At 45.9% G+C, this 27,944-nt stretch overlaps 1 pseudogene; it reads left to right on the plus strand.

Moving 5' to 3' along the window:
• The window catches only part of LOC149744089 (protein KHNYN pseudogene), a 39,613-nt pseudogene continuing 11,669 nt past the window's right edge, over positions 1-27,944 (plus strand).

The following is a 27,944-nucleotide window of genomic DNA, read 5'->3' on the forward strand; positions in this document are numbered from 1 at the left end:
CAGGGGCATCACCTGGGGTGGGGGACAAGCTGAGCGCAAAGCTGAGCCTGCGAGGGAGGTGAAGGGAGGTGCCCTGGGGTCTTGCTGCCCCCCTCACCCCGTGCAGGTGGCGTCCAGACCATGGAACTACCACAGGAGGAGCTGTTGATGCCATGATCATGAGGGGAGGGGACCCACTTCCAGTAGTGCTGGGGGTAGTGTGTCCTCTCTGAGGTATGCTGTGCTTCCCGTGGGGCTGCTCTTAAATCGTGTGCCTTTTGCGTTAAGTTAATGATGCGAAAATAATCTTGGGTCTCTGTGCACCGATGCGGAACAGAAATATGGAGACAGAGTTTTGAGGAAAAGAAAGAATAGCTGGATTCTTTGCCAGGCAAAGGGGGGAACACAGTAGGCTAGCGCCTCAAGAGCTGTGCCCCCTCGAGAGGGTAGAGAGAAGTTTTTTATACTCAGGACTCTTGGTCTGGGGTGGGTGATAAGGATCAAAGTGGTGAAGGTCTTGCATTTTTTTCTTGCATTATTTCAAAGTGGTCACAGCTGGCGTTAGGCAGCCTGGCAACCGGGTCTGGTATCCCTGAAGTTATAGGCCTGTGAAATAAAGAGCGCTACAAGGGAGTGTAGGGGGAGAAGAGTGCCAGGTGCAGAGTGTTAATTCATGTGGATTCCTAGAGTAATCAGCTTTGTGAAGGACAAGTCTAGCTACAGGTGTTTGTTAGTAGTAACAGCTACAGAATAACCAAGGTTGCTTATCTCTTTCAGGCCCGTTAGGCTGGTCTGTGCCTAAGCCCGTTTGCTTGTTTCTGTTTTGCTGCAACATTAATAACAATATAAACACCTGTGGACTCACCCCCCAGGTGTACAGGTAGGCCCTGGTACCTGTTGGCATCTCCGCATCTCCTGTGCTTCTCCCACGTCTTCTCTCCCTCCTGTTGCCAAGGTGACCTCTGTCCTGATTCTTTGTTATTATTCATACCTTTACCATCTCTTATCACCAAGCAGTGTGTCGTCTGATTTTGCGCCTTCAGTTTCCAATAAGTGAACGTTAGTTCGTAAATCACCAGTAAAGTCACACAGAAGTTTCTCTGGGGTTCCTCAGCCCCAGTCTGTTTCACACGTGCTGGTGTCTGAGGCTCAGCTCTCCCGTTGACTCATGTGTTCCAGTGCCTTTGCTGCCTGGGTTCTTCCACGTGTTTTTTTCTTTTTTTGGCTGCACCATGGCTTGTGGGATATTAATTCCTGGGCCCCCTTCAGTGGAAGCGCAGAGCCCTAACCTCTGGATCGCCAGGGAATTCCCCAAGTGCATTTTTTGATTAGTTAGCAATGCTGCGACAGTCATTCTTGTTTTTATCTCCAAGTGCGAGGTGTGACTTGAGTTTCTGCACTTCAGAGAAAAAAGCGTGGCTTCGTAGCTTATGGATAAGTTTAAATTTACTCAGAAAATGCTGGTCGTGTCTGGAGTGTATTCTTGCCCCACTGTTTATTTCTTCCTTGTGTCCCCATCGCTGAGTGACCTCGATAAATGTTTGTCCACCTCGAGTGGGAGCCAGGGTCTCTTTGTGGTTACGTAGGGTTCTTACCGGACGAGGGTGTGGTGGTTCATCTTCTGTGTGAGGTGTGTATTTGTATGTTTATTGATTTCTTCAGTTTTCTTTAGATGCTCTGGGCATGAATCCTTTTTCGTTTGCAGGCACTGCCAATATTTTCTCCCCATGTGTGGTTTATCTTTTCATCCCCTTTATTCTGTGCTGGTGAATGGACTCAGGGTTAACAGATATAAATTGGTCAGTCTCCTCCTTTGTAGCTTCTTTTTTATTTTCCTTATATAAGAAAAATCTGTATACAGAAGTCGTGGGACACTTGCCTTTAACTTCTGAAAGTAATTCCCTGGCGGTCTAGTGGTAAAGACTCTGTGCTTCCACTGCAGGGGGTACGGGTTCGATCCCTGGTCAGGAAACTAGGATCCCTCATGCCTCGGGCCTCGGCCAAAAAAACCCCCCAATAATCTGCATTAAATGGATTATTATACATGACATTGACAGTGTTACCCACCCCCCTACCCCATCGCCCGTAGACAGCCGTTTGTCCTGCGCTGGAGGAGATTCCTGCCCCATGTCCATTCTTTCCCCAGGTCTGTGAGTCCCTCCTCCTGCTAATGCTGTGTGGCCCCAACTACTGTCCGGACTTAAATGCTTTGATGTGTTTTAGGGAAAGTTCTTCCACCTTGTTCTGTAGGAAACTTGGCTATTCTTAGACATTTGACTCTCATTTCAGTTTTTAGAAGTAGTTTTTCACAAACAAACAAAAAAACCCGACCTGGTTTTGGATGTAATGGAATTTTGTTAACACTCTGCATCTGTTTGGGAGAGTTGCTATCATGATGGCATTGCGTCTCTTTTCCGAGAACACGTACCCTCTCTTTCTTTCTACTTCGATGTCGTTCGGTAACACTTTATAATTTTCCCTTTAAGATCGTTTCAGGGACTTCCCTGGCGGTCCAGCGGTTAAGACTCCGAGCTTCCATTGCAGGGGGCCCGGGTTTGATCTCTCGTCGGGGAACTAAGATCCCGCAAGCCAAGTGGTGCGGCCGAAAAGATAAAAAATCATTTTATGTCCTTCATTAGAGATTGCCTTGGAAGAAACTACAGCTGTCCGCACTGTGTCTGTCTGTTTTACTTTCACACAGAGCATTTCACTTCTGATACTTCTGGTCACCAGAGCTATAGGGGTTTCCCAGACCCAGCAATTCTGTGACACCAACCAGGTGTCCTACAACCCAACTCAGTTCTGACACCGTCCACCTGGAGACAGTGCCAGACCCCCCCCCCCCACAGGTTAAGGGCTCAGTCCCTAAGGACCGTCCCTCCACTTTAGATGCTAATCGAAAGCAGCTGGTCCCTACGTTGCCCACAACTTCTGTCTGACTTGGCTACAGATCAGAGTTTCCCATAACCCCCTTCTCAGGTTCAGTTAATTTGCTAGAGTGGCTCTCAGAACTCAGGGGAACATTTGCTTATGTTTACCAGTTTAGTGAAGGATATGATAAAAGATACACACGGACGGACGTCCAGATGAAGAGATACACAGGGCGAGGTCTGGGAGGGTCCCGAGTGCAGGAGCTTCTGTGCCCCTGGACTTGGGGTGTGTCACCCTCCTGGTGTGGATGTGTTCACCTTGAAGCTCTCAGAACCTCCTGCTACTGGGATTTTATGGAGGCTTCTTCACACAGGCGTGATCACTTATTCACTCCGTTTCCAGCCCCTCGCCCCTCTCTGGAGGTTGGGGGGTGGGTCTAAAAAGCCCAAGCTTCCAATCATGGCGCAGCCTTTCTGCTGACCAGCCCCATCCTGGAGCCCACCCAGTTGCCTCCACAGAACGAAAGATGCTCCTGGTGTACTTATCGCTTAGGAATTTACAAGGGTTTTAAGAGCTCTGTGCCAGGAACCCGGGGTAGAGATCCCTATATAAATTTTGTATTATTTCGCAGATATACTTTAGGACTTACAATTTCTAACAAATTGAAAAGGTGCCATTAAAGTTAGTCTTAATAGTCTAGGTTATCTTCTAAGGGTGTCTTTTAGCTGCTGTTACTAGTGATTCACAATGTACCAAGATCTGTTTTTGTATTGCATTTCTGGAAACTTACCTAAAACCCTATACTCTGATTATAAGCTTATTCTCTGATTCAGCTTCTTTGTGGATCTTCCATATGTAATACTTATTGTTATTTCATGTTGGACTGTATTTGATTTACAATGTGAGAGTTTCAGATGTACAGCAAAGTGATTCAGTTATACATATATCTATTCTTTTTCAATTTCTTTTCTCATTTAGGATATTATGGAATATATATTTTTAAATTTTATTTATTTTTGGCTGCGTTGGCTCCACGGCATGTGGGATCTTCCCAGAGGAGGGCTCGAACCCATGTCACCTGCATTGGCAAGCGAATTCTTAACCACTGCACCACCAGGGAAGCCCTATTATGGAATATTGAGTGGAGTTCCCGGTGGTCTTGTTGGTTATCTATTTTATATATAGTAATGTGTGTATTTTTTAAAATTAATTTTTATTGGAGTATAGTTGCTTTACATTGTTGTGTTAGAGTACTGTGTGTATGTTAATCCCAAGCTCCTAATTTATCCCACCCCCCCAGGTTTACTCTTTGGTAACCATAAATTTTCGAAATCTGTGAGTCTGTTTTGTAAATAAGTTCATTTGTATCATTTTTTCAAATAAGATCCAACATATGAGTGTTATATATTTGTCTTTCTCTGTCTTACCTCACTTAGTATGACAGTCTCTAGGTCCATCCATGTTGCTGCAAATGGCATTATTTCATTCTTGTTAATGGCTGAAAAATTCCATTGTGTATAGGTACCACATCTTTATCGATTCATCTGTTGATGGACATTTAGGTTGCGTGCATGTCTTGGCTATTGTAAACAGCACTGCAGTGAATACTGGGGTGATGTATTCTTTCAAAGCATGGTTTTCTCCAGATATATGCCCAAGAGTAGGATTGCTGGATCATATGCTAGCTCTATTTTAAGTTTTTTAAGGAAGCTCCATACTGTTCTCCATAGTGGCTGTACAGATCTACATTAATACCAGCAGGGTAGGAGGGTTCCCTTTTTTCCACACCCTCTCCAGCGTTTATTATTTGTAGACTTTTTGATGATGGCTATTCTGACTGGTGTGAGGTGGTATCTCATAGTTTTGATTTGTATTTCTCTAATAATTAGCGATGTTGAGCATATCTTTTCATGTGCTTCTTGGCCATCTATATGTGTTCTATGGAGAAATGTCTATTTAGGTCTGCCTACTTTTTTTTAAGGTTTTTTTTTTTTTTTTTGATGTGAACCATTTTTAAAGTCTTTATTGAATTTGTTACAATATTGCTTCTGTTTTATGCCTTGGATTTTTTGACCACGAGGCATGTGGGATCTTAGCTCCCCGACCAGGGATCGAACCCACCCCATACGTTTGAAGGCGAGGTCTTAACCAGTGGACTGCCAGGGAAGTCCCTTTCTGCTTATGTTTTGATTGGGTATTTGTTTTTTTGATATTGAGCTGCATGAGCTGTTTGTAAATATTGGAGATTAATCCCTTGTTGGTTGCATCGTTTCTAAATAGTTTCTCCCATTCTGTGGGTTGTCTTTTTGTTTATGGTTTCCTTTGCTGTGCAAAAGCTTTTGAGTTTAATGAGGTCCCATATGTTTATTTTTGTTTTTATTTTCATTACTGTAGGAGATGGATCGAAAAAGATATTGCTGCGATTTATGTCGAAGAGTGTTCTGCTTGTGCTTTCCTCTAAGAATTTTATAGTGTCCGGACTTGCATTTAGGTCTTTAATCCATTTTGAGTTTATTTTTGTGTAAGTTGTTAGAGATTGTTCTAATTTCATTGTTTTACATGCAGCTGTCCAGTTTTCCCAGCACCACTTACTGAAGAGACTGTTTTCTGCGTTGTATATTCTTGCCTCCTTTGTTGTACATTAATTGACCATAGGTGCGTGGGTTTATCTCTGGGCTTTCTAACCCATTCCATTGATCTATATTTCTGTTTTTGTGTCAGTAACACACTGTCTTGATCACAGTAGCTCCGTAGTATAGTCTGAAGTTAGGGAGCCTGATTCCTCCAGCTCCGTTTTTTGTTGACCCAAAGATTGCTTTGGCTATTTGGGGTCTTTTGTCTTTCCAGACGAATTAAAAAAATTTTTTTTCTAGTTCTGTGAAAAATGCCATTGGTAATTTGATAGGGATTGCATTGAATCTGTAGATAGCCTTGGGCAGTATAGTCATTTTGACAGTATTGATTCTGTCAATCCAAGAAAATGGTATATCTTTCCATCTGTTTGTGTCATGTTCAGTTTCTTTCCTCAGCATCTCATAGTTTTCAGAATACATAAACCTACCTCCTCAGGTAGGTTTATTCCTAGGTATTTTATTTTTTTGATGCGATAGTAAATGGAGTTGTTTCCTTAATTTCTCTTTCTGATCTTTTGTTGTTAGTGTATAGGAATGCAACAGGTTTCTGTGTATTAATTTTGTATCCTGAAACTTTACGGAATTCCTTGATGAGCTCTAGTAGTTTTCTGCAGCATCTTTATGGTTTTCTATGTATAGAATCATGTCATCTGCAAAGAGTGACAGTTCTACTTCTTCTTTTCCTTTTATTTCTTTTTCTTCTCTGATTGCCATGGCCGGAACTTCCAAAACGATGCTGAGTAAAAGTGGCGAGAGTGGACATCCTTGTCTTGTTCCTGATCTTAGAGGAAATGCTTTCGGCTTTTCACCATTGAGTGTGATGTTAGTTGTGGATTTGTCATATATGGACTTCATTATGTTGAGGTATGTTCCCTCTGTGCCCACTCTCTGGAGAGTTTTTATCGTAAATCGGTTTTGAAATCTGTCAAAAACCTTTCCTGTGTCTGTTGAGAGGATCAGATGGTCCGAGTGGCGTATCAGTGACCGAGCTGCAGATATTGAAGACCCTCATATCCCCGGGGCGAATCCCACCTGATCATGGTGTGTGATCCTTTTAATGTATTGCTGGATTTGGTTTGCTAGTTTTATTTATTTATTTATTTATTTTGTGGCCATGCTGCGTGGCTTATGGGGTTTTAGTTCCCTGACCAGAGATCGAACCCAGACCCTCAGCAGTGAGAGCGTGGAGTCCTAACCCCTGGACTGCCAGGGAATTCCCACGGTTTGCTAGTATTTTGTTGAGGATTTTTGTGTGTGTGTTCACCAGTGATATTGGCCTGCAGTTTTCTTTTTGTTGTGGTATCTTTGTGTGGTTTTGGTATCAGAGTGATGGCGGCCTCATAAAATGAGTTTGGGAGTGTTCCTTCCTTTGCAGTGTTTTGGAATAGTTTCAGAAGCATAGGCGTTAACCCTTCTCTAAATGTTTGATAGAATTCACCTGTGAAACAATCTTGTCCTGGACTTTGGTTTGTTGGGAGTTTTTAAATCACAGTTTCAGTTTCAGTACTTGTGAGTTTTCTCTTCATATTTTCTATTTCTTCCTAGTTCAGTCTTGGGAGATTGTACTTTTCTAAGAATTTGTCCATTTCTTCTAGGTTGTCCATTTTATTGGCATATGGTTTCGTGTAGTAGTCTCTTATGATCCTTTGTATTTCTGTGGTGTCTGTTTTAACTTCTCATTTTTCATTTCTAATTTTTTTGATTTGAGCCCTCTCCATTTTTTCCTAGATGAGCCTGGCTAAAGGTTTATCAGTTTTGTTGTTTATCTTTTGAAAGAAGCAGCTTTTACTTTCATTGATCTTTTCTATTCCTTTCTTTGTCTTTAATTTCATTCATTTCTGATCTGATCTAGATGATTTCTTTCCTTCTACTAACTTTGGGTTTTATTTATTCTTCTTTCTCTAGTTGCTTTAGGTGTAAGGTTAGGTTGTTTATTTGATATTTTTCTTGTTTCCTGAGGTACAACTGTATTGCTATAAACTTCCTTCTTAGAACTGTTTTTGCTGTGTCCTGGAGGTTTTGAATCGTGTTTTCGTTTTCATTTGTCTCTAGGTATTTTTGATTTCTGCTTTGATTTCTTCAGTGATCCATTCGTTGTTTAGTAGCATATTGTTTATTTAGCCTGTATGTGTTTGTGTTTTTTTTGTGTGTGTGTGTGTTTTACAGTTTTTTCTTGTTGAATTATACTCTCATAGTGTTGTGATCAGAAAAGATGCTTGATATGATTTCAATTTACCAAGGCTTGCTTTGTGGCTCAGCATGTGTTCTATTTTGGAGAATGTTCCATGTGCACTTGAGAAGAATGTGTATTTTGCTGCTTCTGGTTGGAATGCTCTATAAATATCAATTAAGTCCATCTGATCTAGGGACTTCCATGGTGGCGCAGTGGTTAAGAATCCTCCTGCCAATGCAGGGGACACAGGTTTGAGCCCTGGTCTGGGAAGATCCCACATGCTGCGGAGCAGCTAAGCCCATGCGCCACAATTACTGAGCCTGTGCTCTAGAGCCTGTGAGCCACAACTACTGAGCCCACGTGCCACAACTAGTGAAGCCCCCACGCCTAGAGCCTGTGCTCCACAACAAGAGAAGCCAGTGCAGTGAGAAGCCTGTGCACCACAATCAACAGTAACTCCCGGTCACTGCAACTAAAGAAAGCCCATGCGCAGCAATGAAGACCCCTCGCAGCCAAAAATAAATAAGTATTAAAAAGAGTCAATGTGGGGCTTCCCTGGTGGCACAGTGTTTGGGAGTCCACCTGCGAGTGCAGGGGACGCGGGTTCGATCCCTGGCCCCGGAGGATCCCACATGCCACGGAGCAGCTGTGCCTGTGCACCACGGCTGCTGGGCCTGCGCTCTGGAGCCCATAAGCCACAAGTACTGAAGCCCGTACACCACGGCTGCTGAATCGCGCGTTCCTGGAGCCTGTGCTGTGTAGCGGGAGGGGCCACGACAATGAGAAGCCCGCGCACCACAGGGAGGAGTGGCCCTGGCTCACCTCAGCTGGAGAGGGCCTGCTCAAAGCAGCGGGGACCTGGCACAGCCAAAAGTAAATAAATAAATAACTTTTAAACAAAAAAAAAAAGAGTCAATGTATAAATAAATAATAAGTCCATCTGGTCTAGTATGTCATTTAAGGCCTATGTTTCCTTACTGGTTTTCTGTCTAGATGATCTGTCCATTGATGAAAGTGGGGTGTTAAAGTTCCCCACTATTATTGAGTTACTGTGAATTTCTCCTTTGATGGCTGTTAGCACTTGCCTTATATATTGATGTGCTCCTCTGTTGTATGCGTATATATTTACAATTGTTATATCTTCTTCTTAGATTGATCCCTTGATCATTATGTAGTGTCCTTCTTTGTCTCTTGTAACAGCTTTTATTTTCACGTCTGTTCCGTCCAATGAGTATTGCTACTCCAGCTTTCATTTGATTTCCATTTGTGTGGAATACCTTTTTCCATCCCTTCACTTTCAGTCTGTGTGTGTCCCTAGATATGAAGTGGGTCTTTTGTAAACACCATATGCACGGATCTTGTTTTTGTATCCATTCAGCCAGTCTGTGTCTTTTGGTTAGAGTATTTAATCCATTTATGTTTAAGGTAATTATTGATTTGTATGTTCTTATTGCCATTTTGTTGATTGTTTTGGATTTGTTTTTGTAGGATTTTTTTGTGATTTGATGACTAACTTTAGTGTTGTGTTTTGGATTCCTTATTCTTTTGTGGTTATCTATTGTAGATTTTCGGTTTGAGGTTACCATGGAGTTTTGATATAGCAGTCTATATACATACAAGATTGTTTTCAGTTGCTGGTCTTTTAATTTCAGATGCATTTCCAGTATCCTGTATTTGTACTTTCCTCTTCTCACGATTGCTGGTTTTGATATCATATTTGTATGTGGATGATTTCCTGCCTCTGCTGTATGTTTGCCTTTAGTGGTGAGCTTGCCTATTTGTAATTTTCTTGTTTGTAGTTTTGGCCTTTTCTTTCCCACCTAGAGAAGTTCCTTTAGCATTTGTTGTAAAGCTGTATTGGTGGTGCTGAATTCTCTTAGCTTTTGCTTTTTTGCCATGCTTTCTATTTCTCCGTTGAATCTGAATGAGAGCCTTGCTGAGTAGGGTATTCTTGGTTGTAGGTTTTTCCCCTTCATAACTTTAAATATACTGTGCCACTTTCTTTGGGCCTGTAGCGTTTCTTCTGGAAAATCACCCTATCACCTTATGGGCATTCCCTCTTATGTTATTTGTTGCTTTTCCCTTGTTGCTTTCAGTATTTTCTTTCTGTCTTTAATTTTTGTAAGTTAATAAAATCTTTATTTATGTATTTGGCTGTGCTGGGTCGTATTTGCGGCACACAGGATCTTCAATCTTTGTTGCGGCATGTGGAATCTTGAGTTGCGGCATGTGGAATCTTGAGTTGCGGCATGTGGAATCTTGAGTTGCAGCATGCAGCATCTTTTATTGTGGCATGCAAACTCTTAGTTGTGGCATGCAAACTCTTAGTTGTGGCATGCAAACTCTTAGCTGTGGCATGCAGACCCTTAGTGCGGCATGTGAACTCTCAGTTGTGGCATGTGGGATCTAGTTCCCTGACGAGGGATCGAACCTGGGCCCCCTGCATTGGGAGCGTGCAATCTTCTCCACTGGACCACCAGGGAAGTCCCAGTTTTTGTAAATTTGATTAATATGTGCCTTGGCTTGTTCCTCCTTGGGTTTATCCTGCCTGGACTCCCTGTGCTTCCTTTCTTGTGATAAGGAAGTTTCCAGCTATTATTTCTTAGAATATTTCCTCGGGTCCTTTCTTATCCTTCTGGGACCCCTATAATGTGAACGAATTTTGGTGTGTTTAATGTTGTTCTAGAGGGCCTCTTAGACTGTCATTATTTCTTTTCATTCTTTTTTCTTTATTCCATTCCAGGGTAGTGATTTCCATTATTCTGTCTTCCAGCTCACTTATCTGTTTTTCTGCCTCATTTATTCTGCTATTGTTTCCTTCTAGTGTATTTTTCATTTCAGTTATTGTATTCATTTCTGTTTGTTGTTTAGATCCTCTAGGTCTTTGTTAAATATTTCTTGTATTTTCTTGGTCTGTGCCTCCATTCTTTTTCCGAGATCTTCGATCATCTTTACTGTCATTACTCTGAATTCCTTTTTGGGTAAATTGCTTATCTCCACTTTACTTAGTTGTTCTTCTGGGCTTTTATCTTGTTCCTTCGTCTGGGACATATTCCTCTGCGGTCTAATTTTGTCTAACTTTCTGTGATTGTGGTTTCCATTCCACAAGCTGCAGGATTGTAGTTCTATTTTAAATTAATTAATTTTATTTTTGGCTGCATTGAGTCTTTGTTGCTGCGCATGGGCTTTCTCTAGTTGTGAGCAGGGGCTACTCTTTGTTGTGCGCGGGCTTCTCATTGCGGTGGCTCCTCTTGTTGCGGAGCATGGGCTCTAGGTGCGTGAGCTTCAGTAGTTGTGGCACTCGGTCTCAGTAGGTGCGCAGGCTCATATTTGTGGCGCACGGGCTTAGTTGTTCCGCGGCATGTGGGATCTTCCTGGAGCAGGGCTCGAACCTGTGTCCCCTGCATTGGCAGGCAGATTCTCAACCAGTGTGCCACCAGGGAAGCCCGGGATTGTAGTTCTTGATTCAGGTGTCTGCCCCCTGGTGGGTGAGGCTGGCGAAGGGCTTGTGCTGGCTTCCTGGTAGGAGGGACTTGTTCCTGCCCACTGGTGGGTATAGCTGGGTCTTGTCCCTCTGGTTGGCAGGGCCGTTTCAAGGGGTGTGTTTAGTGGGAAGCTGTAGGATCAGGAAGACATTGGCAGCCTGTCTTCCGATGGGCAGGGCTGTGTTCCCGCCCTGTTGGTTTTTTGGCCTGAGGCATCCCAGCACTGGAGCCTACAGGCTGTTGGGTGGGGCCGGGTCTTGCTGAGAAAACCTCTGCCTCCAGGCGGTTCACGCCAATGAGCACTCCCCAGAACTTACACTGCCAGTGTCTCTGTCCCCACAGTGAGCCACAGCCGCCCCCTGCCTCCACGGGAGATTCGCCAACATCAGCAGGTAGGTCTGGCCCAGGCCCTTATGAGGTCACTGCTTTTCCTCCCAGGTCCTGGTGTGCTCGAGACCTTGTGTGCCTCCTCCAAGAGTAGAGCTTCTGTTTCCCCAAGTCGTGTGGAATTTGGTGATCAAACCCCAGTGGCCTTCAAGTCCAGCTGGTTTGGGCACTCACCCTCCCGATGCCAGACTCCCTGGCTGGGGAGACGGATGTGGGGCTCAGAACTTTAACTCCTGTGTGTGAACCTTTCCAGTGTAAATATTTTCTAGTTCGTGGGTTGCCCAGCCGGTGGGTATGGAATTTGATTTCATCGTGATTGCACCCCTCCTGCTGTCTCTTTGCGGCTTCTTCTTTGTCTTTAGATGTAGGGTAACTTTTTTGGTAGCTTCCGGTGGTTTTTGGTCAGTGGTTGTTGAGCAGTTAGTTGTGATTTTGGTATTTTCATGAGGGGGACGAGCTCACGTCCTTCTCCTCTGCCATCTTGTCTCCAAGCCCCCACTTCATAGGATTTAATTGTCAAATATAGTGTCTGTAGAAAATGCATAAGCCATTGCGGGACCCACCTAAACCTACTAAAGTGGACATCCACGGAAGGACGGCCAGGCCAAGACCTGGATGAGTCCCTCACACCAGCCCCCGCTCAACATGACTCCCAGACAGGCCTCCTCTGTCGGGTGAGTGACAAGTGTGTGCCTCCCTGGGTCGCTGTGTTTTACTTCTGTGTGTTTTCTTTGGAGTGCAAATGGCATTCTGTCAGTTTTCCGTTACTCAGTGCTGTTAGCTGCCCATGGGATGGCAGTCTGGTCACTTTTGCTAGTCTGTAGGGCCCTGTGATGGGGCTGCACCCTGTTTATTTCTTGATTCTACTGCTAGTAGCCACTTGGGTGGCCTTGAGGGTTTTCTGTTATGACATGTGCTTCTGAAAACTTTGGAAATCGTATACACTTGGATGTCTCGGCCTCATCTTCTCCAAATGGCCCATACTAGACCCGTTTCTCAGCCCCCAAACATCTTCTGTTCTGTGGTTGCCCTTTAGGAGGGGGATCAACCCTGCCCCCACCCAAGATGGGCTTGGTTGTCAGGGTGATGCCACTTGCACAAGAGGATCAGGAGATAGTTGGTAATCTGGGGAGATGGACGCAGCTGTGCGCTCTTGCAGGTGGCCAGAGGAAGAGCTGGTGGGGCCTGCGTCGTGGCTGGGTGTTTATGAGGTTTGATCTTCCCACCCACAGGACACATGGCACTCGTGGGCCTCCTTATCCATTCACATAGACCGGGCCAGGCAGGGAAGAGGATGGGGCTCTGAAAGTTCTTCCTAGTCAGACCACAGATCACATCACGAATGGATCCATCCTGTTTGTTGTAATTCACCTCCGATGTCTGCTTGATGACTGACACGCCTCATCTCAGCTAATCGAATGTGAACTTGTCTGAGTGTGAAGTTTAGAAGTCTAGTGCCCAAGCAGTGTAATGTGGTTAAGACAAGCAGACGTCGGAAGAGCGTTGGAATCCGCCGAATCCCAGGGCATTGGAGAGGGGCGGGAGACACCCTGGGGGATTCTGGGCTCTGCCATGCTTTTGTGCAGCCTTGCCAGGGCTGTCTACCCACATGCAATGAAAGGCCCCTTCAGGGAAACTGCCCCTGCCCTGGCTGGGCAACGAATAGTCCTCAGCCAAGCGGTCAGCAGCTCCATGGAAAGCATCTAAACACAAGGCATCTGCTGCACGTGGCTCGAGTATTTGGGTATTTCCTGAGTGCCACCTGGGTTGTGGGTCCACAAGACCATTGTCACGTGGGAGGTGCCGGGGCACTGGTTCACCTCTGTCCTGCCAGCACCAGTTCAGTTCAGGAAGGAGGCCTCTGCAGGGGTGAGCCTGTGTGGTGCTGCATGCACAACCCAAGGCATCAGGGCAGCTGGGTGCCAGCAGCCCGGTCTCAGGGCCCGGGAGGGCCTCGTCTGCAGCAGGGCCCAGCGAGTGGTCATCGTGGTGCGCCACTGCTCTGTATTGCTAGGAGGGCTACCAGATGCCTGTGGGCAGTTAATGGCGCATGGTAAATTGGGCCTGCTAGCCTACAGACGCCTGAACGTATGAGATGGTGTGTTTGTTCCTGTGGATGAACCTACACTGACATGTCATCACCCACAGTCCACAGCTGACTTTGCATGTATGTTCTGTGGGTTTAGAAGAAGATGCGTCCACCTTTATAGTATCCTACGAAACAGGTTCACTGCCCTAAAAAAAATGCCCTGTGCACCTCCTAGTCGCCCCTCCCCCAACCCTAATCCCCAGCAACCACTGGTCCTTTTACTACCATCCCCATAGGGTTGCCTTTTCAAATAGATTTAGAAAAATCTTTTGATAGGCTGTGATTTTTGTTTAGACTGTTGAAGTGATTTTTAAAAATTATTTTATTTATTTTTATTATTTTTGGCTGTGTTGGGTCTTAGTTGCCGTACGTGGGATCTTCGTTGTGGCATGTGGGATCGTTCATTGCAGCGCATGGGCTTCTCTCTAGTTGTGGCCCGCGGGCTCTCTAGTTGTGGTGCATGGGCTCCCGAGCGCATGGGCTCTGTAGTTTGCAGCATGCTGGCTCCCTAGTTGAGGCGCGCAGGCTCAGTATTTGTGGCGCGTGGGCTTAGTTGCCCTGTGGCATGTGGGATCTTAGTTCCCTCACCAGGGATCAAACCCACGTCCCCTGCATTGGAAGGTGAATTCTTAACCACTGGACCACTAAGGAAGTCCCCTGAAGTGATTTTTGAATGTTGAGCCAGCCTTGCATACCTGGGATAAATACCACTTGGTTATGGTGTATAGTTCTTCTATATTATTGGATTCAGTTTGTTAATATTTTTAAAAAATATTTATTTTGACTGCACTGGGTCTTAGTTGTGGCTTGAGGGATCTTCCTTGAGGCATGCGGTCTTCTTAGTTGTGGCATGCAAACTCTTAGTTGCGGCACGTGGGATCTAGTTCCCCGAACAGGGATCAAACCTGGGCCCCCCATGGAGTCTTACCCAATGGACTACCAGGGAAATCCCCAGTTTGTTAATATTTTGTTTGGGATTTTTACATCACCGTTTATGAGAGAGACTGATCTATAGTTTCCTTGTAATGGTTTTGTTATTAGGGAAATGCTTACCTCATAGCATGAGTTAGTGCACATTCCCTCTGCTTCTGTCCTCTGAAACTAATTGTAGAGAATTAATTTCTTCCTTAAATGTTTGGTAGAATTCACCAGTGAACCCATCTGGATCTGGTATTTTCTGTTTTGGAAGGTTAGTAATTATTTTTTACTTTACTTTTTTATTGAAGCACAGTTGATTTACAATAGTGTGTTAGTTTCAGGTATACAGCACAGCAATTCAGTTTTGTACACACACACGCACACATACATATCTTTTTCAGATTCTTTACTCTTATAGGTTGTTACAAAATATTGAGTATAGTTGCCTGTGCTATACAATAGGTCCTTGTTGGTTATCTGTTTTATATATAGTAGTGTATATATGTTAATCCCAACTTCCTAATATATCCCTCTGTCCACGCCCCTTTCCCCTTTGGTAACTATAGGTTTGTTTCCTATGTCTGTGAGTCTCTCTCTATTTTGGAAGTAAGTTCATTTGTATGTTTTATTTTCTTTTACTTATTGTTTTAGATTCTACATATAAGTGATATATGATATTTGTCTTTGGTTTACTTAGTATGACTATCTAGGTCCATCCATGTTGCTGCAAATGGCATTATTTCATTCTTTTTTATGGCTAAGTAATATTCCATTGTATGTGTACCACATCTTCTTTATCCACTCATCTGTTGATAGAAATTTAGGTTGCTTCCATGTCTTGGCTATTGTGAATAGTGCTGCTGTGAACATTGGGATGTATTTATCTTTTTTTTTTTTTTTTTTTTTGCAGTACGCAGGCCTCTCCCTGCTGTGGCCTCTCCCGTTGTGGAGCACAGGCTCCAGACACGCAGGCTCAGTGGCCATGGCTCACGGGCCCAGCCGCTCTGCAGCATGTGGGATCCCCCCAGACTGGGGCACAAACCCACGTCCCCTGCATCAGCAGGCGGACTCCCAACCACTGGGCCACCAGGGAAGCCCATATGTGTCTTTTTGAATTATAGTTTTGTCCAGATATATGCCCAGTAGTGGGATTGCTGGATCATATGGTAATTCTGTTTTTAGTTTTGTAAGCACCCTCCGTACTGTTTTCCATAGTAGCTGCACCAATTTACATCGCCACCAACAGTGTAGCAAGGTTCCTGGAAGGTTACCGATTGTTCGTTCAGTTTCTTTCATAGATATAGGACTATTCTGATTATCTATTTCTTCTTGTGTGAGTTCTTGCAGGCTGTGTCTTTCAAGGAATAGGGCCATTCCATCGAGGTTATTAAATTTGTGGGTATAGTTATTCCTAGTATTCCATTATTACCCTTTCAAAATCCATAAGACGTGTAATGATATCCCCTAGTTCTTTGCTGATAATAATTTCTGTCTTCTCTATTTTTTTCCTAGTTAGCGTATGATTTTATTGATCTTTTCAGAGAGCCAGCTTTTGGTTTAGTTGATGTTTTCTACCAATTTCCTGTTTTAAATTTTATTGATTTCTGCTCCAAATTTTAGTATTTTTTTCTTCTGATTTAGTATTTTTTTCTACTTTAGATTTAACTTGCCCTTTTTCTAGTTTCTTAAGGTAGAGGTTTAGATTATTGATTTTTGATCTTGCTTCTTTTTTAATATATCCCTGTAGTGCTTTCTCTAAGCATTGCTTTCACTGCATCCCTCACATTTAAAAAAAATTTATTTTATTTTTGGCTGCATTGGGTCTTCGTTGCTTTGTGCGGGCTTTTCTCTAGTTGTGGCGAGCAGGGGCTACTCTTCGTTGCAGTACACGGGCTTCTCATTGCAGTGGCTTCTGTTGCTGCAGAGCATGGGCTCTAGGCATGCGTGCTTCAGTAGTTGTGGCTCACAGGCTCGTTAGTTGTGGCACATGGGTTTAGTTGCTCCATGGCTCATGGGATCTTCCTGTACCAGGGCTTGAACCCATGTCGCCTGCATGGCCAGGTGGTTCTTAACCACTGTGCCACCAGGGAAGCCCTGCATCCCTCAGATTTTGATAAGTGTTATTTTCGTTTTCATTAAGTTCAAAATATTTTTTATTTCTCTGGAGATTTCTTCTTTGATCCATTTGTTATTTGGAAGTTTGTTGTTTACAAGTACTTGGGGACTTTCCAGCTACCTTTATGTTATTTCCAATTTAATTCCTCTGTGGCCTAAGAGCATCCATTGTGATTTCTATTCTTTTAAATTAATTAAGGTTTGTTTTATGGCCCAAGATATGGTGTTTGTTGGTGATGGTCCCATGTGCACTTGAGAGGAATCTGTGTGCTGCTGTCTTTGGATGACGTCGTCCGTAGTTGTGAATTATATCCAGTTGTGGATGGTACTGTTGAGTTCATTTATCTAACTCACTTTTTGCCTCCAGGATCTGTCAATTCTGATGGAGATATATTGAAGTCTCTAACTTTAATAGTGGATTCATCCATTTCTCGATGCAGTCATATCAGTTTTTGTCTCTAGTCTGTGGACTCTGTTGTTAGGCGCACACGCATTAAGGGTTGTTATGTCTTGGAGAATCGATGCCTTTATCATCATGTCGTGCCTCTCTTTATCTCTGAGAATTTTCCTTCCTCTGAAATCTGCTCTGTATGAAATACAGCTACTCAAGTTTTGTGGTTTTTTGGGGTTTTTGTTTGTTTGGTTTTTGGGGCTGCATTGGGTCTTTGTTGCTGTGTGCGGGCTTTCTCTAGTTGTGGTGCCTGGGCTTCTCATTGCGATTGCTTTTCTTGTAGCAGAGCATGGGCTCTAGGCATGTAGGCTTCAGTAGCTGTGGCATGCAGGCTCTAGAGCGCAGGCTCAGTAGTTGTGGTGCACGGGCTTAGCTGCTCCACAGCATGTGGGATCTTCCAGTATCAGGGCATGAACCCATGGTCCCTGCACTGGCAGGAGGATTCTTAACCGCTGCACCACCAGGGAAGTCCCTCCAGTTTTCTTTTGATTGGTGTTAGCATGGTATGTCTCCATCCATTTTCTGTTATTTGCATCTTTATATTTAAAGTGAGTTTCTTGTAGACAACCTATGGTTGGGTCTTGTTTCCTTGATCCACTCTGACAACCTCTGTGGTTAGCTCCACAGGGGTCTTATGTAAGGGGTGCACAAGGGGAAGCAGGGGAGACTGTTGATCACAAGGGCCGCTGGTGAAGTCATATGAGGAACTTATGTTTGTTCATGCCTCTGGGGGCTGCCGTCTAGGGCATGCACTCATGCAAGGGGCTAGTGTCAATTCCAGGACCCTGAAGGCTGCTTGACCCAACAGAATGGATGCCAGAGCAGCGGTACCATGGAGCAGCTTAGCTAAACCCTCGACGATCCATCCTGTGATTCCTCGGCATCAGGAATAGCAATCCTCTGAGTAGCAGATATGTCCAAGGACATAGATACTGAGGCCACGGTAGCGCACATTTAACCAGGGCAACAATGATGAGGCCTGTGACGAAGACTCCATAGAGTTGGAAACCCTTTTCTCAGCCACTGCTCCTCCAGTGGATGGCAAGGCCCACAAGAACAAATCAGGGCCCTCAGGGAGTGTGGAGCTGAGATATTTTAGCTCTGTTCTGCGTGGCCTGTGTATCTGAAGGCGTCTCCTGGAGGTTGGCCTGTGCTCCCTTGAGTTGTTAGGGTTCCTACAGCAAGAGGTGCCCTGCAAGGAGCAGACTCACCTGGTTAACCATCACTGTCTGTGCTAGTGGGTCCTGCTGTTGCTGCATCAGACTCTGAGCACGGTGGAGCGTCTGCACGTGGTCGTTTAGGGTGGTTGGTCATTGCCGGGTGACTTTTTTTTTAATTTTTGGCTGCATTGGGGCTTCGCTGCACGCGGGCTTTCTCTAGTTGCAGCGAGAGGGGCCTAGTCTTCGTTGCGGTGTGCGGGCTTCTCATTGCGGTGGCTTCTCTTGTTGCGGAGCACGGGCTCTAGGCACGTTGGCTTCAGTAGTTGTGGCTCGCAGGCTCAATAGTTGTGGCACACAGGCTCTAGAGTGCAGGCTCGGTAGTTGTGGCCCACGGGTTTAGTTGCTCTGCGGCATGTGGGATCTTCTGGGACCAGGGCTCAAACCCATGTCCCCTGCATTGGCAGGTGGATTCCCAACCACTGTGCCACCAGGGAATTCCCTGCTGGGTGGCTTTTAATATTTGATGTTGCTCCTATGCCCCCCAGTCCATTGGTGATGGCCCAACAGGACAGGGACAGGATGGCCCTTTCTGTGAGCAGGACAGCTCTAGTGGAAAAGTGTCAGAAGAGTGAAGGGTGCCGGGATCCTAAAAGGAACAGTATTGTAACCATAGGGGTTATCTCCGTGGATATGCTGCAGACTGGGCAGGGTCCAGTGGGCTTGCTGCTGACTGCTCGAGGCAGGTCCAGAGCAGAATCTGAGTGAGGTGTTAATATCATTTGGGGGCCGTGAGTGTACAGGGTGAGGGGCAGTCTTTGTGCTTGCATACAGCTAGCAGCCTTTAGAAAGTACCACCACGACGGCGGGGTGGTTATTCTGCTTATCCTGATGCTTACCCTCAGGGTGCCCCGTACGGGGTCCTGATTAGGGGTTTGTTTAGCCTGAGTGAGGCTCAAGGTATTTTGGAGGGAATTAGCACACAGCTGATCACTGTGAGGAACTGCAGGTTAGTGACCTGGGGATGTAGGTCTGGCCCCACGTAGAGACACAGACAGCGTTGTTTTGCTTGTAAGGCCGAGGCTGCTGTCAGAGGTTTGCACAAATACACGTGTCCTGGCAGGTGTGGCCTACTTGGTCGTGGTGTTGGAGGGGATTCTGGCGTATAGCGGGGAGCGGCTTGTGCCTACGATGTGGGTACAAAGGAGGGCAGCAGCTTTGAGTATGGAAGGTGGTGGTGGGAATAACGAGGGAGTTGGATCTGCTGTGGCTGCATCGGGTGGGGAGCAAACGCTGTCAACGGCGCATCAGCTGGCACACACGGTGGCAAGAGGTCCCTGATCATAGGCTCTAGGTAGGTCAAGGTAGGACCGTTGTGAGGAGGTCCCCCCCGTGGCCGATGGGGGTTAGAATACACAGCTTGACTTGTCATGAAGGCCAAATGACGTTACCGGTGCCATGCAGTTGGCAGGGGACCTACTGTTTGTTTTTTGCTTTTTTTTTTTAATTGGGGTAGTTGTTTTACAGTGTTGTTAGTTTCTACTGTACAGCAAAGTGGAGTTCCCTGTGCTATACAGCAGGTTCTTATCAGTTCCCTATTTTATATATGGTAGTGCCTAGTAAATATTGTGATAGCGGCAAGGAATTAGCCATTTCACAAAAACAGTCTTCTCGAGGCCCCCCAGCGTCCATCACCTGGAGGCACTGGGGCAGCTCGACCTTGAGGTTGACCGTCACCAGTCTCTTCCCTGCTGATGTGAAGGCGGTCTGGGAGGGGAAGGTCCCACCGTCCCACGAGCTTGGGGAGCATGATTTCCCTCGTAATTCTCTTGGGTTGAGACGTCACCACTGAGACGTTGGTGTGCTTGGGGTGGCCTTCCCAGGTGGAGACCCGTGAAGGGCAGAGTGGCTAAGAGGTGTTAAGTTCTGAGCAGATCTGCTGGAGGCCTGTGCAGGGCACAGCTACAAGCACAGGCTCTGCCGGTGGTTGAGCGGATCAGTAAGCTCCATCAGAGCAGTAGGGGTGCATCTTGGGAAGGGCACGGCCATGTCCAAGACCAAGCCTTGTGGGGATCCCATCCATGATGCATACAGATTCCGGACACATTGATGGGCTGATTGTAGGCACACGTTGTGGCCTACAGCTTCAGAATCCGGAGTTCACCCTATGAAACCATGGTAGGATCATGACAGCCCCAAACTGCCAGCCATCTGGGTCTGATTCGGTTAACACTGGGAAGGCCGTTTTTGCCTGGGATATATAACTTGAGGTTTTGTAAAAGGAGGGAGCAACTTGTTTCAGCATCGTTTCTACTGGCACCATTTAATGTGGAGAGAGGTGAGCTCTGGTTAGAATCCACACCCAGCCACGTGCCAGCCGAAGCTCTTCTCACAGGGCCTGCCCGCATTGGCACTCAGCCCTCCCGTGATGCAGTCACGCACTTGGCTGATGTGTTCCCGCACAGCTCCTGGGACAGCACTAGGCTCCAGGGGTCCACTAGCAACCCTGCTATCCGGGCTGTACACATTATTAAGAGCCACAACCAAGGAGAGTCAGATGTGCACTTGGCTTGCTGGGGCCTCCTTCGAGTTGAGAAGTGTGGATCCTGTGTGTAGCTGCTTTGGGGCAAGAGGCTGTTTGTCTCTTTGTCTGAAGTCGGGTGGGGACCTGGCCCACGTCTGCTGGTAGTGACACTGGACTCTGGGCTTCCCTTGTGGATTTCATTTCCTAACAACACCAGCATCCACTAGGGTGGGGAGCCTCTTGTCTTTTCTCTGAGATGCACGCAAGTTGCGCTAGTGGGTCCTGGAGCTGTAACTTCAACCTCCTGCAAAACTTTTGATGAATATGGTTTAATAAACCAGCTTTTCAAAAAGTGAGGCGAAGCCAGTGGCCTTAAGATTTGCGGCTAGTCCTGGGCCATCATGTGGGCCAATAAAATCTGTATAATCATGATCTCTAAGCAGTTGGGTAGGGGCTTGTCCCCTTGGGGGATCTCTCTCTGTATCACGTTGCACAACCAGCCCTTGATCGACCTGATTAGGTGCGTGGAAGACGGTGAGATGGTGGGCAAGGGGAGCATTCGTCTGCTGAGCAGATGCCTGACGTCAGAGGGCTGAGGGTTTCCTTTACGTGCTCACACAGGAGTCCGTGGAGAAGACTGGCAGCTGGTGTGTGGAGATCTGAGGGTCGGGGGTTAGGCAGCGTTAGAGCTTGTGGTAATGTTTTTTTGTCCATTTTGGGGACCACCTTTGTTTAAAGGCTTGGGGGGGGGCTGCCTTTGAGTAGACCATGGTATATCTCTTTTAAGTTTAGCCACTTGGGGCTGCTAAGTTAGTTGGAAATTTTACAAGAGTCCATGTGCCAGAGCCCATGACCGAACAGACTGGGCGGTGAAATGGGTACCTTGATCTGAATCCATGATGCCTGGTGGGCCGGAAGGGACGGGCACATACCTGGTCAAGAAGGAGATTGCAGCACGTCTGGAGGGAGTGGCCAGCAGAAGTCCAGGGGAGGAATCAGTGACAGTGGTGGGATACCCACTACCTCTAGCAGAGGGCGGCAGTGGCCTGATAAAATCAGTTTCACCGGAAGTCGGGTCTGTAGCCTGGGGTGTATGCATGTGCCTACCTGGGAGGCTTCCAGAGTTTTGTTTGAGAGCAGAGGGGGCAACATCTACCACCACTTAGGCTTCCCCGTGGATCCACTGTGTTAGCGGGTGTGCATCTCTGGAGGAATAGCTGTGTCTGGACCTGTGTCGTAGCTTATGTTGGGCTCTGGAACAGGTCTCCTTCTGGTGTTGGCATGTGTACGCAGAGCCACGAGTATCCATAATCAGTGTGTGTGTTGCCCTATCTTTCCAAGTGGAGGTGCCCCAAGGAGGCCATTATCCAGACCAGACTGTGAGCCCATTGGCTACTGCTCGGGAGTCAGTGAAAATCTGTGTCCTTGGGACTCTCGTTTTGATGGCCAGTGGTAGGGCCAGGCACACCACCACCAACTCTGCCAAGCAAGCCCTCCTAGACAGGGGATATGCCACTAGCAGGGAAGCACGGCACAGCTGTCCAGCAGGTGGCCTTGTGTACAGGGGTGGTGCTTCTGTCAGTTAAGAACACCAGCTCCCTTTCCATGTCAGACAGTTGGTCCCAAGGGGCTTCGCAACTGTTAGGCCAACGCTAACTGTATCTTCATGTCAGAGGGCAAGGGGCTGAGCATGGCGGAAGCCACATCCTCCTGTATTCTGGAAAGGCCCTTGACATCAGGTATAGCCCTTTCCTGAAGGTGTAATTTCCATTTCAGCAGTGAGGCCTGCTGACAAAAAATCAAATAACAGTCAAGCTAAGAAAAAAGAAAAGAGAATTTTATTCGAGTCAAACTGAGGATTATAACCCAGGAAACATTCTCAGAAAGTTTGAAAATGGCTCCATTGATCAGGAGTCAGAGATGCAGTTTTATACATTTTTGAGACAAATTATGTCTCATATTGACAGGTTAGCACTGTGTACATAGTTCAGTCAACAAGTTGGGGGTTTTTTTTCCCCTTAATATTCCATGTACAGACAAGCCTTTGGTCAGTGCAACCCCCTGTACCCTTGTATGAGATGAAAAAGAAATATATTAGTCATAGAATTACAATATTGAAATGCTGGCGTCTAAAGAAAGGGTCATCTTTTTCTCAAAGGTTGATTTCATCCTGCTGCTTTGAGGAGAGCCGGTTAATGTATTGTATAGATATGCACATTGAACACTGGGAAAAGCTTGCCACAAAGGGAGCATGTCATTTGTTTTCTTTCTTAGTTTGATTGTCCTGCCATAAAATATTTACGATCTCCCTCATCATCTTCCCCCTTTAGATCATAAATCTTTTGATAGAAAGCATTAGATGATCAACTATTTGGTCCCTTGGTGCCAAGGTGGTTGCTTACCTGCCTCCGATTCATCATGTCCCTCCATGCTGGGTCTTGAGAGCCCGGTCCTTTTTTTTTCTTTTGGGGCGGGGGGATGCACTAGTAGGATGCTTGGCAAGGACTGGTAGCCAATTCTAAGGTGTCCAATAGCACTTAGGCCAGTTGTACTTTATGTGTATTGTGTATGTCCATTACCTTATACAGAATTATACCTTATACAGAATTATAGAACTGATCAGCACTTTCAATTTGTTTAAGCATCATATATTTTATCATAGTAATTTAATGCAGTAATCATAGAAATAAATTGATGAAGGCAAGTTTTATAGATTATACATTTGATCAGTCATCTCAGTTCGTTGTACAATCATTGTAGGTGTGCAAGTTTTATAGATTATACATTTGATCAGTCATCTCAGTTCGTTGTACAATCATTGTAGGTGTGCTTTTGGCCGTAGACTTAGAACAAGCAGTGATACATGTCATGAGTAATTTGATAGCCAGGAAAAGAATGGCAGTGCACATAATGAACATAACAACTGTCTGTAAAGCCGGAAAATGTTGCCTCGTCCTGAGGGTAGCTGACTAAAAAGGTCACTTAAAGCAGGGGTCCCCAACCCTTGGGACGCGGACCACTACCAGTCCTCGGCCTGTTAGGAACCGGGCCGCACAGCAGGAGGTGAGTAGCGGGCAGGTGAGCGAAGCTTCATCTGCCACCCCCCAGCACTCGCATCACTGCCTGAACCATACCTCCCTGCCCCCGCCCCGGTCCATGGAAAAACTGTCTTCCATGAAAGCGGTCCCTGGTGCCAAAAAGACTGGGTACTGCTGACTTAAAGGATCACTCTTTCTTACATCTTGTAACCATTTTGCTCTTCGGAAAATTTTTCCCGGGCATGTCTCGACCTCTGGAGGTGTTAACATAAGTGTAACACGTGTGGCCAATAGCACAAACACCTCCCTGTTTGGGCAGTAGGAGATCTAAGGCAATTCTGTTATCTAACACAACTTGGGCTAAGGGCTAAGGAATCTAAGGATTTCTGCTGTGCTGCAGTGCTTCAACCATCTGACCAATGGTGGCTGATAAGTTTCTAAGTATCCCTGTTTACATATACTCCTGCGCTAGGAACCAAGATTCCGAAAAGACTTTGCCACCAGGTTTCTTTGGTATCCTCCTCGCGTGGATCTCCTGACTCTGTAATGGGGGGAAAGAGGAGGTCCATCTTCTCTTTTTGGATGGACAATGGGGTAACATAACGTCCCGATAAAATAAACCTTCTACTTGCCGGCTCTTCAGACATTTATGTGAATACCCTTGGGAAGGTGGGTCAGTTCCAATACCATATATGAAGACAAAACCTGGGGGAGCACAAGTGACTCCTCCCAGAGCGCTTTTGTTGATGGCTTCGTTAACTGGAAGTTCTCGTGACTCCTCCCAGAGCGCTTTTGTTGATGGCTTCGTTAACTGGAAGTTCTCGTAACACAGTATTAAACCGTGGGCCATTTCTTTTGCAGACTTTCCAAAAGCTATCCGTATGATATTGGAGGTGGGGGAGTTGCTGGCATACGTGACTTGTATCTTTCTCTTTAAGACCTCTGTTAATTAAGTACGGGACACGGGGACTTCCCCGGTGGTCCGGTGGTTATGACTCCGTGCTTCCACTGCAGGGGACTCGGGTCTGATCCCTGGTCGGGGAACTAAGATCCTGCATGCTGTGCGGCACAGCCAAAAAAAAAAGTAAGGGACAGAGTGAGGGAGGCCTAGGGTAAGTTGTGTGCCATCTCTAAGAACCGAAGATGGTGTCAGTCAAGGGACGGACATATTAGTGTTTTGGAGAATTTGAACCTGAAAAGTTAGGCCAGAGGGAGGTGTGTCTGAGTAAGTGGTACCATTAGAAACATCTGAAAAGTCAGTGACAGAAATTACAAGGGGTTTAATCGGCCTTGTACTGACGGATTAATCTGATGACAAATCCAGCAATCAGTTAACCTCCCCCAGTACCTATACTTTGTGATAGTTTTACTAAAGAGTTTTCTTTCCATCCTAAATATTGGTCTAAGAACATAGCTAGAAACAGAACAGTAACTTTCAATTTCTCTATTTTTTGGCTGTGCTGCACGGCACGCGGGATCTTAGTTCCCTGATCAGGGATGGAACCCGTGCCCCCTGCAGGGAAAGGGGGGTGTCTTAACCACTGGAACACCAGGGAAGTCCCATAACTTTCAATGTTGATGGAGAGAGGCAGTTTCTTACAGGTCTGGTCTGGACTCTTGGGTTAGCTGTCTACCACTGTTGTCGTGTTCTTCTCATTCTGGTTTAATAGAGCCTCTCTTAGTGGAAGTGGGGTGTCACAAATAGGGGTTGCAGTCCATTCAGGAGGGGAGGCCCTTTTGAGGTGAGAGATGTGACTCCAATAGATCAGTCCTTTAAGTTTTGCCCCCCAGGGATTTGTTAAGAGTAGCTGGTATGTTCCTTTCCAACGTGGTTGTAAAGAGTCCCTTTTTTGACGTCTTTTCCAACATCTCCAGGCTGTAACCCGTGACCCTTAATAAGGTCTTCCTCTCCCAGGAGCTCACCGTGGAAGGAATCAGTTACTAATTTTTCATTTTCTTGAAGCACTTTGATGAGTCCCTGACAGTAATGTAGAATGTGACCTTGAAGCAGCGCTGGTTCATACGTACCTTCATCTAAAGGCACAGGTCGCCACCCAGTAATTATTTCAAAGAGAGACAACTGATGTTTACCAAAGTGGGTAGAGCTAAGGTTGAGGAGTTACCAAGGGAAGAGCTTTTGGCCGTGGAAGATGAAAAGCCTCTGAAAATTTAGCCAATTGTGTTTTAATAGTGCTCTTGGGTCCCTTCTCCTACCACTGAGGATTGAGGTGACAGGTGCAGTGAAAATGTTGCATTAGCGGCCGAATCTTACCAGTGGTGTTAATAATCTGTCCAGTAAAATGGGTTCCCTGGTCGCTACGCAACTCAGAAGGAATGCCCCAAAGTGGAATTTTTTTCCCAACAGTAATTTGCCTACTGTGAAGGCTACCGGCCTTCTGCAAGGAAATGCCTCCACCCAGTGTGAAAGCCTCCACCCAGTGTGAAAACATGCAGACCACGACCAGGATGCATTTATAGCCTTCAGAGGAAGGCACGTGGGTGGAGTCCAGCTGCCAAACCTACAAGGGCTCCTCAGGAAGGGGGAAGTGGCCTTGCGAGCCATGAAGGGGTTTACCAGGATTACATTTTAGGACAGATAGAACATAGGTCATAAACCTTATGGGCTATAGTGGGAGAAGGTTTCCAGATACACTGTTTTCCCTATAATACCATTTTCTCGGGTGCCCGTGGGCCAGGGAATGTCCTTGCTGGAGTAAAGGCAACAAAAAATAACTTAAAAAAAAAAAAACACCCAGCAATGACCAGCCACCCCTAAACAACCGCATGCAGATACTCCGTATTTGTGAGATGGGACCCAAATAGCCCCCCTTTTTTTCTTCATTTTCTGAAGCCAGTTCCTGAGCCTGCAAAAGAAATTTCTGAAGTTTTGTCAGAGTTGTGATCGAGCAGGGGAGAGCCTTGAAATTGGGCAGGGACAAGACTTCAGGCAGCTTGTTTGGCTGCGGCATCAGCCGATCCATGTCCTTTGGCCTCTGTTGAGTCAGGTTTGGAATGCCCAGGTAGTTTTCATGATCATGAGCTGTCTGGAGTCCAATAGTTTTGAGATGAGCTGCCCATTCTTTATAGGCCGACCAAGAGAGGTGAGAAATCCGGTCTCCACAATCACGAGCCACTCCAAAGGCATAGCAGCTATCAGTATAGACATTGTTTATTTGACCTTTGGCTAACTGACAAGCCCTAGTCATGCAATCAGTTCAGCTTGTTGGGCCGACTTGGTGTCTGGTAAATAAGAACTTTCACTTATTTCTACTGTTGAAGTTATTGCAAACCCAGCTCAATAATGTCCTTTTAAGTAGGATCCACCTGTAAACCAAATTAAATCCAGAATTATCAATGGGAACTTCTTGCACATCAGTCCTCAGAGTTAGAAGATAGCCAGTCTAATGCAGTCATCTTGAGATGCTGGAAACAAAGTTGCAGGGTTAAGGCTGTTAACGCCAGCAAGCGGAAGTAATACTGGGTGATGAGAGTAACAATACTTCGTAAGAGGTCAAGCGACTCACAGAACAGTCTTGAGTATGATGGGAACTTAAGAGAGATTCAACTGAGTGAGGAACACAGCCCGAGGAGACCCCATGAGAAGTTCTTCAGTACCTTTGCATAAAGAGGGCAGTCGCCGAAATAGCTCTCCTACAGGGTGGGAGCCCTTCTGCCACCAAATCTAACTGGCGACTATAACATCCTGTGGTCACAGTGCCTCTGAGTGAATACACCCAGGACGTGTCCTCTGTCTTCAGGCGCAAAGAGGGAAAATGGTGGTTTATAGTTAGTTAGGATGGCCCAGAGCTGGAGCCCGGGCTAGTGTAGGTTCCAGTGCATTTGTAGCTTTTTCTCCTTCTGTTCATCCATTCAATTGGGTCTGGCTGATCAGGTTTTTTTTTTTTTTTAAGTATTTTTTAAATTAATTAATTGTTTTGGCCATGCCCCGCAGCATGTGGGATCTTAGTTCCCCGACTAGGGATCAAACCCGTGCCCCCTGCAGTGGAAGCGTGGAGTCTTAAGCACCGGACGGCCAGGGAAGTCCCTCTGGCTGATGAGACTTGAGTAACGCATAGAGGTTATTAGGTCACGAGGGAGAAACTCGGTACCCAATTCCTGCAATA

This window comes from Delphinapterus leucas, unplaced genomic scaffold (genome assembly GCF_059928025.1).
Source record: "Delphinapterus leucas isolate spDelLeu-1000000601 "Yukka" unplaced genomic scaffold, BTC_Dleu_Yukka2 spDelLeu_asBTCV2_sq25, whole genome shotgun sequence".
In the NCBI taxonomy this organism is placed as follows: domain Eukaryota; kingdom Metazoa; phylum Chordata; class Mammalia; order Artiodactyla; family Monodontidae; genus Delphinapterus; species Delphinapterus leucas.